Source organism: Hemicordylus capensis, chromosome 4 (assembly GCF_027244095.1).
Source record: "Hemicordylus capensis ecotype Gifberg chromosome 4, rHemCap1.1.pri, whole genome shotgun sequence".
In the NCBI taxonomy this organism is placed as follows: Eukaryota; Metazoa; Chordata; class Lepidosauria; order Squamata; family Cordylidae; genus Hemicordylus; species Hemicordylus capensis.
This window is the reverse complement of record NC_069660.1, coordinates 33,700,117-33,718,567: the sequence shown is the minus strand read 5'-3', so window position 1 is coordinate 33,718,567 and position 18,451 is coordinate 33,700,117. Positions and strand designations below refer to the sequence as shown.

General features: G+C 44.9%; 1 protein-coding gene across 3 annotated transcripts in view; it reads left to right on the top strand.

Moving 5' to 3' along the window:
* The window catches only part of JPH2 (junctophilin 2), a 110,212-nt gene that overhangs the window by 59,683 nt on the left and 32,078 nt on the right, over positions 1–18,451 (top strand). The window lies entirely within an intron of this gene.

Sequence of the window (18,451 nt, the reverse complement as noted above, 5' to 3'; positions counted from 1 at the left end):
ATGAGGGAAAGCTTAATATTCAATTTCTTGCTGCTAATCAGAAGATAGAAGCATCACTGCAAGGCAAGGAGATGTACCATGGAAATGTTCAGAGCCGCACTGTCTTTTATGAAGAGACTCTTCCTTTTGTGAAAAGACAGTTTAGCTTTCTTTGAGGTTGAGCTTTGAAAAGCCTCAATCCTGATTCTGGACTATACCCTTGCAGGAAATGATCATATGAGTTAATCCAGACTGGGGAGCCACATTTCCTAAATTCTTTATGCTAATACCTCACATACCTTTAGATCTATTAAGGGCTACACATCTCAAGGGATTATATATAGCAGCCTGCCTTTATCTTTGCTACACATGGCCTTTAGAGGTTACAAAGCCCCTAAGTGCAGTTTGAAATGTTAAGTGCAGAGCTTAAAGTTTTAAAAAAGCACTTGGGAGAGTTCTCTTGGGAGTGTACCACTAGTTGAGAGTACAGGTGGGGGAACTGCATGATGGCTTGCTTCACCATGTAATAAAACCCCTCCCTGCTTGTGGAAATTTATCATGGCAAGGAGATGGAATCTAACCTAGTTCCAGGCAAGGAATTGGAGCACCTCCCATTCTGAAATTGTATGGTCTCAGGAGTGCTGTTTCATGATGTTATTCTGAACATATAAGTTGATTTGATGGTGCCCAACAGATTAAGAAGGAGCATGGTATGTTGGGATATGAACTGTTGATGTGCTGGATCTCCATACAGAGAAATAATCCATTAGTTACCTCTTCTGAACTTGCAGCACCATCTAATACCATCTAATAAAGAGAATCACCAATGCTCTTTAACATAGAAACATAGGACGCTGCCATATACTGAGTCAGACCATTGGTCTATCTAGCTCAGTATTGTCTTCACAGACTGGCAGTGGCTTCTGTAAGGTTGCAGGCTGGAATCTCTCTCAGCCCTATCTTGGAAAAGCCAGGGTGGGAATTTGCAACCTTCCCAGAGCGGCTCCATCCCCTGAGGGGAATATCTTACAGTGCTCACACTTCTAGTCTCTCATTCATGTGCAACCAGGACAGACCCTGCTTAGCTAAGGGGACAAGTCATGCTTGCTACCACAAGACCAGCTCTTCTACATGAGCAACATCTACAAGAAACAGCTGGGCGAGATCATCAGGAGGTTTGGTGCAGGGTGTTATCAATATGCTGACGGCACCCAAAGTTACGATCCATATCGCCCTCATCAGGAAATGGCATAATTTCCCTAAATGCCTGCCTGGAGGCGGTAATGGACTGGATGAGGGATAACAAACTGAAGTTGAATCCAAATAAGGCAAAGGAACTTACTGTGGGGGGATTGGGACCCACGAGTTGGTTTAGAACTGCCTGTTTTGGCTAAGATTACACTCCTCCTGAAAGATCAGATACATCGCTTGGGAGTGCTCTTGGATCCAAAACTCTCTCTGCAGCAACCAGATGGGTCTCTGGGACAACCCAAAGGTACCATATAACACTGATTTTAAAAGAATTGCACTGGCTGCTGACATGTTTTTGAGCAGAACAAACTGCTAGTTGTTATCTATAAAGCCCTCAACGGCTTAGGTCTAGGGTACTTAAGAGAGAGCTTTCTTTGTCATGAACCCTCCCACCTATTACGATCATCTGGGGAGCTGCGGTTATGGTTGCCACCGTCTAGTTTAGTGGCGACTTAGGACTGGGCCTTCTCTGTGACTGCCTCAGGGCTTTGGAATATGTTCCCTGTCAACATAAGAGCATCTTCATCTCTGATTACTTTTAGGAAGACCCTCAAGAGAGAGCTGTTTTCTCAGGCTTTTAAAAACTGTTTATAATTGTTTTTATCCTATGGAATTGCTTTAACTATTTTATTCTATGGAATTGTTTTAATTGTGTTTATTTTATATTTGTTTTAAATTGTGTATACTGCCAAATCGATTCAAGCTTGAATTGGGGTGATTTGAGTTATTCTAACTCAAATTGAATTGCCCCTAGAATAAAGGGCCTGATTGAATAGACCCTGATTCGAGCTCAAATCGTTTTGAGTGATCAGAGCACCATTTTGACTCCTGTTTTGTTTTCCCCCCCTTGTTGATTGGTTTTCTGGCACTAGCTTCCAATTGGGTTGAGATCTCATTGGTTCTTGGTTAGCTTGCTATTATTCAAATCGAGTGTTGTCATAGGCAACTGTGCCCCCATTGGCTGGGGGGAGGGATCAGGAGGGAAACAAAAGAAGGGATTTTCAAAATGTATTTAATCACCCAGGCCAGGAGAGAGCATAACATCGGCTCCCATAGAGACCAGCTCTGGCCTGTGAGGACTGTTGGGGCAGCCCCTCCCCCCCACCTTCCCAGGAGTACCGGAAAGACTAGTGTGCCCTGAGAGAAAGGCATGAAAGGAGGCACCCAGGCCAGGGCGCTCTTGTCCTCAGCTCCCAAAAAGACTAACAGCCTGGGACAACATTTTATTAACATTCTGTAATTTTCTTTTTTTTAATATTGTAAACCACTTTGGTCAAGGCAGAAAGGCGGTATAAAAATGTAGTAAAGAAAATAAATGAATGAATATTTAAGGCACTATTTGGAGGCAGAGAGACAGAGCCATTTGTGCCTCAGGACAGCAGTATCAGAGAGAGACTGCAGCAGCAGCAGCAGCAGCAGCAGCAGCAACACTTAGAGCAGAGACAGGTGGTGGTGGTCTGGGCCTCCCTGCCTGGCCCAGTGAGTGGAGACAGAGAGTGCCTGCTGGGCTTATCTCTCTCTCTCTCGATTTTTTCCTCCTTTTAATTTGCAGTTCCGACTGCTTTTATTTATTTTTTTCTTTAAAAAAAATTAAAATTGTACAAGCCCCAGTGCCTTTAATTGTACAACCCACCCTGTGGGTGCTTTTTGGAGTTCTTTCCCCCTTATGGATTCCTTATTCTTGCTTGTAGCCAGCCCCCCAGTGGCTTTAATAATTGGAGTACTGGGCTGATTCCCCCCCCCCATTTTTTATATTGTAGCAGCAGCCCCCAGTGGCTTTAACTAGGTGCTGCTTTGAACTTCCCTCCCACTATGTCCATTTTCTTATTGTTGTTTGTAGCCCCTGTGGCTTTAATAACTGGGGAGCTGTGCTTTTATTTTATTTTATTTTTTTGCAGCCCCAAGCTGTACTTTTGCTGCTGCTGCTGCTACTGTCTGTGTGCCTGATGGATTCATTTTTTTGTTTTTGTAGGCTAGTGTGTTCTGTCTGATGCCCAGCCTTCCATGCTCTATCTGTTTCCCATCTATATATCTATCTATATCTATAGTGTGGGTGGGTGACTGACTAGTGCCCACCTGCCCTCCCCAAAGTTGATGAGTCTTGGTGTCTGCTCAGCCCAAGAGAGCCTCTGAGAGCAACACCTGCTAGACTGCAGCCAAAGAGGCTGGAAGCCTCCAGCCAAAGACGCCAGATAGGTGAAGCTCCCCGCCCCTTGATAACAGGTTAGAGTTCTTTAACTAGGGCCTAGTTTGGGGAACGGATTAGGTGGGTAATGACAGTATTGTAGGACAGGAGGGGTGGCCTTGGTTTAGAGTGGTCACAGTAATCCCTGGCCTTCCCTTGCCATAGACTTGCCCCATTGTTGCTCAGTCACCTCCAAAAAAAAGACACACACACCCAGAAAGCCTGCTTCTTTATTTGGGGGAATTTAATTTTTCTATAAATAGTGATGAGTGTAGCACACAGAGCATAAATTGAGAGAGTGGTGGCCTCCCAACTTCAGGCAGTTTTGTAGGAAACTGATTATCTCAACCCATTTCATACTGGCTTTCAGGCGGGCTATGGGGTGGAGACTGCCTTGGTTGGCCTGATGGATAATCTCCAATTGGGAATTGACAGAGGGAGTGTGACTGTCTTGGTCTTTTTGAATCTCTTGGCAGCTTTTGATACTATCTTCCAGAGTATCCTTTTGGAGTGTCTGAGGGGGTTGGGGGTGGGAGGCACTGTTTTGCAGTGGTTACGCTCCTAGATTCCAGATGGTGTCCTTTGGAGACTGTTGCTCTTCAAAATATTAACTTTCATATGGTGTCCCCCAGGGCTTCATATTGTCTCCAATGTAATTTAATATCTACATGAAACTCCTGGGAGAGATCATCAGGGGATTTTGTGCAGGGTGTTATCAGTATGCTGATGACACCCAAATCTATTTCTCCATGTCAACATAATCTGGAGAAGGCATAATCTCTCCCTAAATGCCTTCCTTGAAGTAGTGATGGGCTGGGATAACAAATTGAGACTGAATCCAGATGAGATGGAGGTACTTATTGTGTGGGGTCAGAACTCGCGAGATCATTTTGATCTGTCACTTCTTGATGGGGTTCCACTTCCCCGGAAGGAACAGGTACACAGTCTGGGAGTGCTTCTGGATCCAAAGCTCTCCCTGATGTCCCAGGTTGAGACGGTAGCCAGTGGTGCTTTCTATCATCTTTGGCTGATACGCCAGCTGCATCAGTTTCTTGAAATAAATGACCTCAGAACAGTGTTATATATGCTGGTAACCTCCAGACTTGACTACTGTAATGTGCTGTATGTGGGGCTGCCTTTTTTTGTAGTCCGGAAACTGAGTTGGTACAGAATGTGGAAGCAAGTTTAGTCTCTTGGAAATACCATATTACTCCAGTATTGAAAGAGCTACACTGACTGCCTCTAGGTTTCTGGGCAAAATACAAGGTGCTGGTTATAACCTATACAGCCCTAAACAGTTTAGGCCCTGGATATTTAAGAGAAAGTCGTCTTCTCTATAAGCCCCACTGCCCATTGAGATCATCTGGAGAGGTTCATCTTCAGTTGCCACTGGCTTGTCTGGTGCTGCTCAGGGACTGGCCTTCTCCGTTGCTGCTCCGAGGCTTTAGAATGCACTCCCTCTTGAAATAAGAGCCTCCCCATCTCTGATAATTTTTAAAAAGTGAGTTAAGACACATCTGTTCACCCAGGCTTTTAATTAGATTCACAGTTCTTAACAGTTTTAACATTGTGTTGAATTTTAAATTATTTTAATGTTTCAACCTTTAATTTTGTTTTAATTTGTATTTTATTATAAACCTTGGTATACAAATATGTTAAATAAATAAATAGACCATCCCTGGCCCCACACCCACTTAAAGGCATTTCTTCTCTCCTACCCACCCCCTCCCCAATCAGGCCTTTCCCCCGCTTTTTCTTTAAGAAAAATCCGAGATGTCCAGGAGGGTGTGAGGCAGAGCCAGGAGCTGAATGGCAGGCAGAAGGAGGGGTGAGGCTGCTGGGCATGGTGGGCCAAGGCAAGATGGTCCTACGAGTTGACTCCACTGATGTAGTTGTGCACAGGCTTTCCTTTCTCGCAGAGTCTGGTCCTGTAGTGTGGTCACTTGCGGCGGCTGAGATTGAAGGGGGTGGGGGGTTCCTCTCCCCTGTCAGGGAAGAAGCTCTTCCTGTGGCAGCGGAGGAGGCGGTGTCGTCAGCTGCTAGCCCAGCCAGATCTCTTTCTCCAACCTACCCAATCCCCATTGGCAGTGCGACCCCCCCACCAACTGAGACTGAGGAGGAGCAGGAACTACTTCTGCTTCCTAGACCTTCTCAACCCGCAACAGAGGGTGGTAGCAGTGGCAGCCCCAGAATGAACCAGCAGCCCCAGTACCACCACCACCAAAACGGTCCCGGACCAATGATAGCCTTGTTTGGGACCACTTTGAGCTCCACCATGGTGTCCCACACCATGCTGCCTGCATCCACTGCGGGACACAGATCAGCTGGGATAAGGATCTTACAATGACGTGGATGCTGCAGCACCTGCGATGGCATCATCCAGGGGTCCATGCCTGGTTTGTCCTTGACTAGCAGCAAGGCACCTGGTCCTGCTCCCAAGCAGGAGAAGTTGCCTGTGCAGTAGGTGCAAGTGGTTTGGTCACAGTAGGTGGGCAAGCAGTCTGGTTGCCTAGAGCCTCATCTCATCACCCAGGACATTGCCAAGATTATCGCTTTGGACGACAAGTCATTCCAGGTGGTAGAGAATGCCGGTTTCGAACTGCTCCTGCGACTGCTTGCCCCCGACTACAACATCCCCTCATGCACCACCCTTAGAAGGTGGGTGGTGCGCTCCCTTTATTGGGCATGCAAGGAGGCCGTGTTTGGGCTGGTGCTTACCAGAGTACACCTCACTGTGGATCTGTGGACCAGTCCCAGTGGGAGATATGCTGCTTTCCTGTCCCTCACAACGCACTGGTGGGGGCAGGACACCGAGGGGACATCTGCTGGGGGTGTGGTCAGCCCTTGCTATGCAGCAAAGCACAGGTGGGCTGTGCTGCATGTGGAGGTGCTGGATACTGACCACACACAGCTGAGCTGCCAGCGGCCATGAATCACAAGGTGGAGGAATGCCTGTCCAGGCAGCCAACCCTTCACCAAGGGTTCACAGTTAGCGACAATGCCAACATAACTAAGGCAGCCGAGCAGGATCAGTTTGTGTCCATCTGTTGTATGGCGCACACTCTGAACCTGCTTGTGCAGGATGCGCTTGGCCCTTCTTGGGCTGTGGACCGACGAGACATCCCCACTTCAGGCGCTGGGCACCATCCTGCTGCTGCCACAGCTGCTCTTGTGAGATGTGCCGCAAGATAGGCGCTTTCTCCCATCAGAGTGAAAAGGATAGACATATGCTCAACGAGACGCAGCTTGAGTTGGGCCTACCTTAAACACTGGATCCCTCAGGATGTTCTGACTTGGTAGAACTCAGCTTTCTCTTGCTCCATCACCTGCAGGAACAAGAGGTGGCCATCCATGGCCTGGCAAGGAGTCCCATGGCAAGGAGTCCTGGCTTGGAAGTGTGCGACCTATCCAACTTTAGGACTGGGCGCTCCATTCCATGGTTGTCTTGGCACTCAAGCCATTCTTTGTTTCCACGAACAGCTTGTGTGCCGAGACAGCAATGCAGAGCCAGGCTTTGCCCGCCCCTTTTCTCCTCAAGAAGACGATGGGTGATCTCCAGACCACGCTGACCATGCTGGAGAAGCAATCACATTGGCAGGTCGGTTGAGAATTGGAATGTTGGATCGGCTTAGCACACCTTTGGGTGCATCAGCACTCCATGTTTTATCCTGCCAATGTGACCCAAGGATGAAGGGCAAAACCATCACCCCTTACCAGCTGATCAGGTAGAGGGACCTCATGGTTGCAGAGGTTAGGCAAGCAGAGGAGAGGAGGCTGGGGCACAACCAAGAGTAGGGTGCTGGAGCACCAACTGCTATTGCACAGTCCACCCCTAGCAGCAGTATCTCCACTGCTTCCTGGTCCAGCAGTGTGGTGTCCCTGGCAGGGCCAAGTGAGCCAGCAGTTCCTCCTCTGCGTTCCACCTGATGGTTCATGGAGGGGTTCCTTGGCACCTTGCCAGGGGGACAGGAGGAGCCCACCAAGCACTGCAGCAGTTCTGAGCAGTGTGTGCTGCAGGAGCCGGTGGCAGGCTGGGAGACAGAGCTGATCCAGTTTTGGGCAACGTGTCACCAAGTCTGGCAGGACTTGGCAGCAGTTATATTGTATACATGGATGCTGACATGGTGGAGCGGCTGGTCTTCCTGAAGTCCAACTTCCCCCTGCTGGGCTATCCTGAGGTGGTCATGGAGGGTGAGTGACTCATGGTCACCCCCACCTACTGCAACACCACTGGCAGCTTGCCCCATCCTGGCCAACCCCAAACTCAGATGTGTCACAGTCTGTCTGTTAGTGCTGCTGACACATGCAAACACCAACACTAGGATCCTATGCGGGGTTTTGGGAAAGGTTAAAAAAAATTAATCGCCTGCTTGCCCATTTATTTTGTGGGTTTGGTTTTAGGTAGCACCCATCACACTGTACCACCCAACCCACTTTGGTGTCCCTAGGATCTACCCATGGGGAACAATGGGGTGGTTCAAATTCCCCATTGTTCCCTATGGCCGAAACAAGCAGAGTACAAAATTTGCAAACCTCCCTTGAAAAACATGGCAGAACAGAATCATTCGAAAAATCACCTGATTGCCCATTTCTTTTGTGGGTTGGGTGATAGGTAGCACCCATCATGCCCTACCATCCAACCCAGTTTGGTTTCGCTAGGACCTACTCATGGGGAAAAAAGGAGTTATTTGAGTTCCCCATTGTTCCCAATGGCCAATTCACTTGAATCAATTTGAGCTGATTAGTCAAAACAGCCAGTAATGGCCACTGTTTCAATGAATCAATTTGAGTATTTGCGATTCAAATCAAGCTCAGATCAAATAGCAAAATACAATTTGTGCACATCTCTACTAGAGATACACATATCAGGTGGTTCCAGGCAGAAGTCTTTCCTAGCCTTATTTGAGGACACCAGAGATTGAACCTGGGACCTTCTACATGTAAAGCATGTTCTCTACCACTGAGCTGTAACGCCTCTCCACTAGGGTTCCCAGGTCTCCTGAGAATCAGAGAATAGAATCTGACTGTGCCTAGTCAGGCTTCCAGGGCAGAGTGTGGTGGACCTATGTGGTGCAGCTAATAGCAAAAACTCCCAAGCTAATCAGAAAATGGCCTGCCCCCTTGATTGCGGTCCTTCATCATGATATTTTACTTTCCCTCCTAGAGACCCTCAGAAGAAGACTAATACCCTGAAACTTAAAGTCATACCATGAGACCTGGCATTTGGATAGAAGCAACTAGAAAACTGTGGTTTTCTGAGAGGGTCATTTGGACCATTGCAAGCTGTGTAGCAAGACATCCATCTTTATGTTTTCCTAGGCAGCATGCAATAGGCCAAATGCCTTCTTAGGCAACTTGTATCATGGCCATATTTGCTGCCATATCTTTTGCATTAGGGTTGCCTTAAAATGTTTTTAGTAAGCACATTTCTGCTTGCCCCGCATGAGATCCTTAGGTTGAGATGTCTTGGTGAAAAAGACAGCTGCAGGCCGTCTCTGCTCTATGATTGTTCCATGGGGAAGTATCCTTCAGGGAAGGATGCAAGTGGCCTTGAGCTATTTAGGGCTGGGGATAACGTTTCAGTATTTAAAAAATTCACCAAGTAATCATGAAGGCTAACACTTGCTGACCTCCTTAGAGCTCGGTGAACCTTGACGACCTTTCCAAACTCCTTAAATGTTCCCTTGACCCAAAAAGCAGGGGGGAAGGTGTGTGCTTCTCCATAGCAATGGTTTTCGAACTTCCTACCCTTGGATTATTGTCATATCAATTTGTCTGCTGAGGAATCCTTCCATTTTGCAGATTCTAATGTGCTTTCTCAGTCCATGTGGGGTGCCTGCCAATCAGGTCCATTGGCAGGGTTGTAGCCATGGGAGGAAGAGGTCTGCCCCTCTTGGGGATATTCCAGAACTCATCCCTACTTTATTTATTTATTTATTTATTTATTTATTTATTTATTTATTTAATTAATATCCTGCCCAAGCTTACGTCTCTGGGCAGCTAACAACAATTAAAACACATATGAAAGTTAAAACAATTCAACATATAACACATATAAAAGTTAAAACAATACAATAATTTAGAAACCATAAAATTAACCAATTAGAAACCATAAAATTATCAGCTTCCATTGAAAAATACAAAATTAGCCCTTTTACTGTAGAGCAGTGGTTCTCAACGTGTGGGTCCCCAGATGTTGCTGAACTACAACTCCCAGCATCCCTAGCCCCATTGGCCTTTGGTTAGGGATGCTGGGAGTTGTAGTTCAGCAACATCTGGGGACCCACACGTTGAGAATCACTGCTGTAGAGAGTTAAGGAAAAGCCATGTATGCAGTCAGTATTCCAACCATATGTTCCCACCTTCCTGTGTTCTGGCCAATGAGTGCAAAGCCACTGGATAACTGATGCACACAAGGCATTTACTTCTAAATGCTGTGAAATTTAAATTTATGTTATTAATATTTAATGCAATAAAATTACTTTAATTCAGGCTGGCTACCTGTATTTAGGTTCTAGACATTCTGTATTGATCTCTTTGAATGTGGTGTCCTGTACCCTGTGGGCCTCCATGTCTCACATTTCTGGCTACAAGTTGGCTGTTGCCCTACAGAAACCAAGACCAAGATTTAATGCTTCCAGGAGCTATTTTAAGTTTGGGGTGGTATAGAACTATTTTGAATTAAAAATAATATTTTTTTCTTTTCCCCAGAGCCTTGGGAAGTACCAGCACAAAATACTTGACTTGACTTTTGTAATGTGCTCTCTACATGGGGCTGCCTTTGTACATAGTCTGGAAACTTCAGTTGGTTCAGAACGCGGCAGCCAGGTTGGTCTCTGGGTCATCTTGGAGAGATCATGTTACTCCATTACTGATGGAGTTACACTGGCTGCCAATAGGTTTCCAGGCAAAATACAAAGTGCTAGTTATAACTTACAAAGCCCTAAATGGCTTAGGCCCTGGGTATTTAAGAGAGCATCTTCTTCATTACAACCCCCACCAGCCATTGAGGTTATCTCAGGAGGTCCGTCTCCAGTTACCGCCAACTCTTTTGGTGGCTACACAAAGACAGGCCTTCTCGGTTGCTGCCCTGAGATTGTGGAATGTGCTCCCTGCTGAGATACGATCCTCCCCATCTCTGGCAATTTTCAAAAAACACCTGAAAACCCATCTTTTTGCCCAAGCTTTCTCAGCTTCCTAATATTTAGGGATTTTAATTTCTGGTTTATTTTTAAATTGTTAAATTGTTTTTAAGTTTTTGTATATGTTTTTAACTGGTTTTATGTTATTGTATACCGCCCAGAGATGAACGTTTGGGGCGGTATACAAATTTGATAAATAAAATAGTGGTTTGGGGAGGCAGAGCCAGTCACAAAAATGGTGACATTTATATCAACAAAATAAGGAATTTTAATATCAAAACCCATAAATTACAGGAGAATTTTGCTGCAGGACAGGAAAGGAGCAGGAAAGGCTGCTTTGTGGGAGAAGAAACTGGTGAGAAATCAATGGGAGAGAAATTAAAAGCAACCCCAATCACTTCAAGAGAGAGATTAAAAAAGGTTTGGCCATGTCCACACTTATCCAGCTATCAGATTTGCAGAATAGGGAGGGAGAAGCAAGCCCAAGCACCTGGGCAGCTATTTCATAAGACCAAGAGCTACCAGGCACTCCCTAATCCCCACCCCTCCCCTAGAATGCTCCCAATGCTGCCCTGCAACTATCCTGAATTGCTGATCTCCTAGCAAAAATCTGTAACTTGTCCCTACAATCAGGCTCTGTACCAGAGGACTGGAAAGCAGCTAATTTAACTCTGATTTTCAAAAAGGGATTAGTGGGGATCTGGGAAACTACAGGCTGGTTAGCTTAACTTCTGTGCTGGGTAAATTGATGGAAAGCTTACTTAAGGACAAAATTGTTGAATATGTAGAACAGGCCTTGCTGAAGCACCAGAATGGCTTTTGCAAGGACAAGCCTTGCCTCACTAAGCTTTTGGAGTTATTTGAGAGTGCCAACAGGCATGTTGATAAAGGTGACATTGTATACTTGGACTTCCAAAAAACTTTTGACAAAGTTCCCCACCAAAGGCTCTTGAGTAAACTTAGCAGTCATGGGATAAGGGGACAGGTTCATATGTGGATCGGTAACTGGTTGAAGGACAAGAAACATAGCATAGGAATAAATGGACATTTTAGACAATGGAGGAAAGTAAGAAGTGGTCATTCATAAATGAAGTTGAAGTAGCAAAGTGATCAGATTTGCAGATGACACTATACTATTTAGGGTAATGAAATCCAAAGGAGATTGTGGGGAACTCCAAAAGAATCTCTCCAAACTGGGTGAGTGGGTGACAAAATGGCAAATGTGGTTCACTGTAAGCAAGTATAAAGTGATGCATTTAGGGGCAAAAAACCTCAACCTCACATATACACTGATGAAGTCTGAGCTGCTGGTGACTGACCAGGAGAGAGATCTTGAGACTGTGGTGGTCAGCTTGTTGGAAGTGTCAACTCAGTGTGTTGCAGCTATGAAAAGGCAAATTCCATGCTAGGGATCATTAGGAAGGGGGTTGAAAATAAAAATGCTAATATTATAATGCCCTTATACAAAATGATGGTGAAGCTACATTTGAAGTACTGCGTGCAGTTCTGGTCACCGTATCTTAAGAAGGACATTGTAGAACTGGAAAAGGTAAAGAAGAGGGCAAACAAGATGATCAGGGCCCTTGAGCACCTTCCTTATGAGGCAAGGCTAGAGCATCTGAGACTTTAGTTTGGAAAAGAGGTGACTACAGGAGAGATGATAGAGATGTATAAAGTTATGCATGGAGTAGACTGGGCAGAGAGAAATTTTTCTCCCTTTCTCACAACACTTGAGCCAGAGGTCATCCCATGAAACTGAAGGCTGGGAGGTTTAGGGCCGACCAAAGGAAGTACTTTTTCACATAGCACATTATTAATCTATGGAATTCTCTGCCACAGGATGTGGTGATGGCCACTAGCTTGGATGGCTTTAAAAGGGACTTAGACAAATGCATGGAGGACAGGTCTATCTATGGCTACTAGTCTGGTGACTATACGCCACCTCCAGCCTCAGAAGTAAGATGCCTTTCAATACCAGTTGCAGGGGAACAACAGCAGGAGAGAGAGCATGCCCTTACCTCTTGCCTGTGGGCTTCTCAGAGGCATCTGGTGAACCACTGTGTGAAACAGAATGCTGGACTAGATAGGCCTTGGGCCTGATCCAGCAGGGCTGTTCTTATGTACTTTGCAGGGGAAGATACAGAAAATGAAGGGTGGATAAGATAGCATGTGTATAACACTTGTTCCTACCTTAAAGATTTTCCCTTCTCCCCAGAAGTGGCACAACATTTATTTATTTATTTATTTATTTAACCTGTATACCGCCCAAACTTTCGTCTCTGGGCGGTTAACAATAACATAAAAACAATTAAAACAAATATAAAAGGTTAAAACTGTTTAACAATTTTTAAAACAGTATAAATTTACAACAACAGATTTAAAAAGCTGAAAAAGCTTGGGTGAAGAGATGGGTCTTCAGATGTTTTTTAAAAATAGTCAGGGATGGGGAGGATTGCATCTCAGCAGGGAGCGCATTCCACAATCTCGGGGCAGCAACCGAGAAGGCCCATCTCCGTGTGGCCACCAGACGAGCTGGCGGAACTGGAGACGGACCTCCTCAAGTGACCTCAATGGGCGGTGGGGCACATAACTAAGAAGGCATTCTCTTAAATACCCAGGGCCTTAGCCGTTTAGGGCTTTATAAGTTATAACTAGCACTTTGTATTCTGCCCGGAAACCAATTGGCAGCCAGGGTAGCTCCCTCAGCAAGGGAGTAATGTGGTCTCTCCGAGATGACCCGGAAATCAACCTGGCTGCTCCATTCTGAACCAACTGAAGTTTCCGGACCACATACAAAGGCAGCCCCACGTAGAGCGCATTACAGAAGTCCAGTCTGGAGGTTACCAACAGATATACCACTGTTTTGAGGTCATTGATCTCGGGAAATGGACACACCTGACGTATCAGCCCAAGCTGATAGAAAGCACCCCTGGCCACCGCCTCAACCTGAGAAACCAGGGAGAGGTGTGGATCCAGAAGTACTCCCAGACTGCAGACCTGTTCCTTTTGGGGAAGTGTGACCCCATCTAGAACAGGCAGGTCAAAATCGTCTCTGGAATTCTGACCCCGCACAATAAGTACCTCTGTCTTATCTGGATTCAGCTTCAGTTTGTTCTCCCTCATCCAGCCCATTACTGCCTCCAGGCAGGCATTCAGGGAAGATATGCCATCTCTTGAAGAAGTTGACATGGAGAAATAGATCTGGGTGTCATCAGCATACTGATAACATCCCGCACCAAATCCCCTGATGATCTCTTCCAGCTGTTTCATGTAGATGTTGAAAAGCATTGGAGAGAGTACGGAGCCTTGAGGGATACCATACTTAAGCTCAAATTTTGAAGAGCAACAGTCTCCAATCGACACCATCTGGAATCTGTCCGAGAGATAGGAGCAAAACCACTGTAAAACATGTGAAATTGCTGCCCAGAGGAAGCAGATAGATCTATCAGCATAGGTAGTCTTTTGTCTGTGGCCCTTCAGGATGTATTCTAGGATACCATGCAGGAATTCAAGTGTGTGCAGAAATGTCCTTGGACTTGTGCTGTAACCATGTTAACACCTGATTAAAAAAAAGTCTGAACAAGTGCCCAGAATAAATAGATGACATTATAAGAACATGATGGGCTATATTATTGCTAATTTGCTATGGGGCAAAAGTAGTATCTGAAAGCACCCGAGGTCATAGCATTGTAGCTTAGGTATGTGCGGTTCCAGAAAATAATAAGCGATGGCCATGATTCAAGTAATTTACAGTCTAAATTGGATAAAGCCCAAACTATGCTGACTAAACAGAGTCATGCATTATTAGTGCTGGAAAGTTTTATATGGTGTTAGCCATGGATTTGAGAATGGTGTTTCAGCTAATGAACTCCATGCTTTTTGGAAATGAATTCATTATTCAGAATATTTTCTGGGAACCAGTGAAGCAGCAACTGATGTCTTATGAAAATCTACATATGCAAGGTCCACATTCCTTGCTAAAATCTGAATATCAGTTGGGATGGACAAATATTGTACTTGCAAAGCCAGCATTTAACTCCAGTATTGGTACCTTAATGTCAGTGTTAAAGTCATTAGGGTTAGTGCACCTCAGATTTTAGAAATCTCACCTCAGACAATCCGTTGTCAGCCACATGTGTGACCATATCTTACACACTGAGAGATAAGGAAAAGATAATGTGTGTGCAGCCTTTTGCTGCTGTTGCAGTTTCCCAGAGCAAAATGAGGGTATCTATTCTCGATTAATTATTTGTTCTTTGACAACTTTTATTGATTGGCTGTCAGTTATGACTTCCAATTAACAGCCAGCCTGTTCTTACATATAAATTCAACGCTATTCCAAATGGGGTGGGGGGAGTGCTTAGGAAAATGAGTTTCATGGCAACCCTCTTCCACAGGACTACATAATCTCTCAATTTTTTGCAGGCAATAACTGTTCCGCTCCCTGCAAACCTTTGGTTAAATATTCTTTGCACCATTTCCTTTGTACCTTTTAAAAATGCCCTAGCAAATATTTAATATCTTCAAATGACCTAGCCCTAAAATCAAATTTTTATTTGATGGCTATAACTTTTACACTTTTTGTTCACTTTAGGCCACAGAGAGTTCAAAATGACTGGGAAAAAGCATACTGTATTGAAATTATTTGTGGGAGCATCATGAATAAGATGCAAAATGTGTATGACATGTGTTGGGGTGGAATCTTGTTTTTCAGATTTTGCATAAGGAAAAAGTCTCTCCTAGAGCCTTGTGGCATGGTCTTTCAGCTGCATACTATGCAAATATATCTTCCTCTCCATTTAGCCTGCTATCAAAAACTATGCAGCCATCGTACAAAGCACTATTGGGGAATATTTGTTAGGACAAAACATCACTCACTTCCTTCCTTTCCTACCAGTGGAACCTTTCATAGTACTGTATTGCTATATGTGTGCTTCATTTTCTCTCCCCATAAAGTAGCTGGAGAGTCAAGGTAGCATGGACATTTATAGTGCTTTGTTTGGTTGTTGCTTAGTTTCTGGTAGCAGGCTAAATATTTTGGTGTATGATATTTATTGAAAGATCAAGTTTTGGGGCTCTAGGGGCTACTTTTTCCTTAGGTGAAATCGGAAAAACAAGCTGTATTCTGCTACTTCCCTGGGATAATGCCATTTTCAATTCATTTCCACCCTACAAAAGGCCAGCTTGAATGACATGTCCATTGGCACTCTCAATGGCATGGGAGGGGAGTGTGGTTGCACCCTTCTTCCCTCATCCACTCTGCCATCCTGCCATTGCCTAATTCGATGATCTTCACAATTTTTCAAGCAGGGAGTCTCTTTGTAAAAAAAACAAAAAACACCCAAAACCAAAACCACCTTCATTCAGTGGGGGAGCCATTTTCCACTATGCAGACCTCCTCATAGTTCAGCAGTTTTCTCAGTGCTGGGAGGGCTCTATAAGAGAGCTAGAGCCCTCTCTTAAGAGATCTAGGAAGAGAGCATTGGGAAGGGCTACACTTTTCAATCCTCTGTGCACCCCTTCCTGGATGGTGCAGGGCTTAAGAGGGCTCCATTTCCTTTAAAGGAGCCCTCTGGCACTAGGCACAGCACAGTACTACACAGTGAGAATAGCCATTTTTGCATGTGACTGTGCAGAGACTGTGCAGAGTATTTGGCTTCACATAGACCCAATAAACAATTACTCAGGGGGCCACATGTAAGTTTGACGGGGGGCACTACTGGCCTCTGGACCTTACAGTGAAGAACACTGGCCTAACTGCATGGGAGGGTAGTTTGTCCAAACCACCCCTCAATGTATAGATAAGTAGTATTTAATCTACACATTAAGGGATAGTTAGGATGAACTTTGTTGTGTTTGGGGCAACAGTGGGATGATGTGTTGGATGGTGGACAAATATGCACAACCATACTCATCTCCTTATATAACTGGTTGGCAGACATATCTTCCAAACTGGCCCCTTGTAGGGCTGATGGAAGGGATAAACCCAAGCACACCACCCTGAATTCCTTGGACTATGGGTGAGATATGTGAATTATATCACACAAATTAAATCATCCTTAATTCTGAGGAAGTTGTCTGATTTTATGTATATTTTTGATTTCAAGCAAAAGACTTCTTGAGAGTTGGAACCATGGCTGCTCATTAATGAAAGGTTTTGGCTTACTACTAAGGACAGCTAAAATGTGTCGATTTCTGCTTTAAATCCCATTCTCCAAAACTCAGCATAGCTGCAGGGATAAACCCTCACATCTATTGCATGGGGTGCTTACCAGTGGGTGGGTGCTTACCAGTGTGGTTGCCCTGAGGTTCAGAGACACTCAGAAGTGGTGATTCTGCTTCTAAAGCCTAGCACAAGGTTACAGACAAGACCCCATTCTCCCTGAAGCCAGCTTAGAGTCAGGCTCAGTAGTGACCACACATTTTGGCTGGCTACCAAGCCAAAATCCGTGAACCCCTGCTTTTAATCTGGCACTGGTAGGAGCTTCTGTATTCTATTGGATCTGGTTGTAAAGTCAATCTGGCAGCTGTTTGCCGTGCATGGCTTTTAGGTGGTGTCTGAATAATATTTGCAGAATTCTCTGCTAATCCAAATCTCATTTACAGTCTATTGAAACTTAAGTACAGAAAAGTCCATAACCAATCCAAGGGGACAGGTTTGTTGGCTTGTGGTCACAGCTATGCTGGATTCCACTCCAGCAGGGGAAGGAGGGAGGGAGGAGACCTTCCCTACCTGGTAAGGAGCAGACATGGCTCATAGCCATGTTCCTCTGTTGCACAACTTTCCTACACATAGAGACCCTATCCTACCTACACTACAGCAATGTTATAATCTAAGCAGATTGTTCCTCATTCCCCCTCCACCAGTTCTCAATGTACTTATCCTTGGTTTTCACCCAGATCTAACAACATTATCTTAATGTGGCTTGCACCCTAAGGCCACACAGTCCACTGCACTGTTGCTATTAAATGTAAAGTGTGCTGTCGTGTTGGTAGAATACTGGAGGGGTTTACCATTGCCATCTCCTGCACAGTATGAGATGATGCCTTTCAGCATCTTTCCTATATGGCTGCGCTGCCCAATATGGGAAACATACCAGCGGGGATTCGAACTGGCAACCTCTGGCTTGCTAATCAAGTCATTTCCTCGCTGTGCCATTAGGTGGTACCTACTCCTTTTTGTAATGGTGTAATTCCCACCACTGGTATACATGCATATTAGGAGCTTTCCCCACATTCTTTCTGTCCACCTTTGTGAAAAAGCCATATTTAAAAGGGCCACCATTTAGCTGCCTCGCTGCTCATCTTCTTGATCATTTTCTGTACAGCCATAGGCAGTTTCAAACTTCTCTTTGGAGTCTGAAAGCTGATTGATCTCCAAAGATTGTCGTCTTCATTGCCAACCCAATAATGCCTGATCAAAATAAAACACCACAAAGCAGAATGCTCAATCAAAACATACATTAATCATTCAATCTCTTCTACAGTTATGTAGCTGCGGGATTCTGTGCCAAGATATTGATCCCCTTCTAGGGTTTGATTCATGTGTAGTCGGTGTTAAAGAGTAGTGCCTCAGCAAAATTGGAGCATTTGATCTAGTATTAATTTTCTGAAAGCTCCAGGGTGTTGAGTCCTTGATCCCTAGGCAGTCCTTTAAAATTTCCTGCTGTTCAGCACCTAGTGGCTGTCTCTTTGCTAAATGGTTGGAAAATAGGACCATGTTTCTAACTGTGTGAAAATTAAAAATGTCACTTGTGATCTGGGAAAGACTGTTGAGGTATATAAGGGCTGAAGAACAGAAAGAAGATATTCTGTGAGTAAATAGATGCTCATGCTAAGTATTTTGTCAGAGATCAATCACAGAACACTGACTATACCTGTCCTCCATGAATTT